Source organism: Tiliqua scincoides, chromosome 4 (assembly GCF_035046505.1).
Source record: "Tiliqua scincoides isolate rTilSci1 chromosome 4, rTilSci1.hap2, whole genome shotgun sequence".
NCBI lineage: Eukaryota > Metazoa > Chordata > Lepidosauria > Squamata > Scincidae > Tiliqua > Tiliqua scincoides.
Window position 1 is genome coordinate 197,186,908 of NC_089824.1, and position 2,345 is coordinate 197,189,252.

General features: G+C 46.1%; 1 pseudogene; it reads left to right on the forward strand.

Moving 5' to 3' along the window:
* The first annotated feature begins 1,166 nt into the window (after positions 1-1,166).
* Positions 1,167-1,283, forward strand: LOC136649863 (5S ribosomal RNA; annotated as a pseudogene).
* The last annotated feature ends 1,062 nt before the right edge of the window (positions 1,284-2,345 follow it).

Sequence of the window (2,345 nt, forward strand, 5' to 3'; positions counted from 1 at the left end):
TATTGTCCTTCATTCAGACAAACAACTGACGCCTCAGCTCAGCTCTACCTCTGATGTTTCAGTGAGGTTTTTGCACCATGTCTATACATTGAACACATGTCCATTATTGATTGCCCTGAACATTTGAGAACGGACATACCTTATCTTGTGATAGCCTCTTCACATGGGCAGACAAAATGTGGTCTGATACCCATGGAAAAACAGTTTCATTCCAGTCTGCTCTTAATTCTTCTAACTCCTCCTATTTTGGATTTAGCATCATGAACACAGTTGGGATATGGCATGATGGAAAATTGCCACAGGGCATGCAAAGGGCTTCCTACATGCAGGCAAACCCAGATCAGTCCTATAGCATGAATTTCCTTTCAAGCAGTGCTCAGTCATTGCTTATTGCTTATTGCTGCCAGACTGGAAAGCATAACAAGGAAATCCAGACAGACAGTACATGCAGCAGGGTCAGGGCCTCAGTCCTGTGACTCATCCTTTTGGAGACCATTGCTTGAGCACAACAATGAATCTGGGATGGTACCACTGCCATGGCATGTGAGAGAGGTTTGCAGCCAAGAGGCAAGAACTCTTTTCCACTTGGACAGGGACAGAGGAAGTGGACCTCCCCACAAGCTGGACAGAAGGCCATTCCAGTATCCTTTTCCCGCTTAAGTGTTCTGGGTTCCTCCTCTTGCCCTTCCTCTGCAAGCCTTTGGAATGTAAATGTCAAGTTGCTTCCTGTCCTTCAGGGCTGGGCACATGCTGAGTTGGCTCATTTGGACTAAGTGTACAGAGGTGTATCTGGACTTCAGTCAGCTAGGAGCATTAAAATATAAAACCTGCCAGCTCTGCCTCTTTATCTACTTGTTATCCCATTTCTTTTCTTCACTTGATTATTTCATGCACTTTTTTCATCTGGTCTTTCAGTCCTGGTTTGATGAGATTAAATTATTGCCCTGAAATATCAACTCTATGCCATGAAATGTGTTTACTCTCTGTACAAAATCCCTATTGAAAATTGTCTGTGTACAGGAAATAATCACCATGGAGCAAAATATCCAAAAACAATTCACAGCACCATCTTTTTAACTGTGTGAGAGTGATGTCCATTCTCTATTTGAATTTGAACTTGAAAAGGGAAGGATTTGTATCACTGAGGGCCCAATCCTATCCAACTTTCCAGCACTGATTACCCTGCACATGCCCAATCTCGTCTGATCTCGGAAGCTAAGCAGGGTCAGGCCTGGTTAGTACTTGGATGGGAGACCAACTGGGAATACCGGGTGCTGTAGGCTTATACCATAGTCTTTCGAGACTGAAGGTTCCCAACCATGCAGTCATGCCAATACGTTTAAGCGACCATTTCACCATGGATGCAACTCACAACTCATGCCACATTTACTATGTGACTATTTTGTGCTCTTTGGGTAACGCTGTGGTGGTTCAGTAAGTGAAGTCTGAGCTGAAAGCTGGGCACATGGTGGAGCAACCACAGGATTGCTCAGGATAAGCAAAATTCTCTAGAACAGTGGTTCTCAAACTGGTAGGTTGCAACCTGCCAACCTGAGACCCATTGCGCCTTTCCCTTTAATGAGTGGTGGCAGGGGGAAAACAGCAATATGATTCCCAGGATCACAACACTGCAGGGGAAAGGGGTCTGTTTTTAACTTACCTGCTGTTGCGGTCCATGAGGTGTGGGAAGCTTCACAAAAGTGGAAGTGGGTCACAGTCTTTTTTTTACATTCTACAAGCTATAGGGAGCTGTGCAGGACTCCCTACACCCCTTGGACCCTGGCAGCAGGTACATTTTTAAAAGCCCCCCTTTCCTTGCAGCAGCGTGATCTTGGGGATTACACTGCTGCTTTCCACCCCACCTGCACAAAGACTTATCTTGGTTTTCAAACTCCCAGAGAGTTTGAGAACCAGTGCTCTAGAGCAGGGGTGTCCAAACTTTTTGGCAGGAGGACCACATGATTGCTCTGACACTATGTCGGGGGCTGGGAAAAAAAGAATTAATTTACATTTAAAATTTGAATAAATTTACATAAATGAATATATTAGAGATGGAACTTATATGAATGAATGAAGGTCTTGCAATAGCTCAAGGCCTATAAAAGGCCTTGCACAAAGCAAGGCCGGCCTTTCCTTTACTACCACTGCTGCATCACACATGTGAAACAGCAAGCAGTGGAGGGAGCCCTTGGCCCGCAGCTCACGCAAGAGGTCGAACAGTCACCCTCACGCAGAGAGCAGTTGCATTGGGCCAGCATGGGCTCCAGCAAGTCTCCGGACAGCCAGAGGCTCATTGGAGACTGGGGGCTCCCTGTGGGCCAGATTGGGAGTCCCCGAGGGCCACA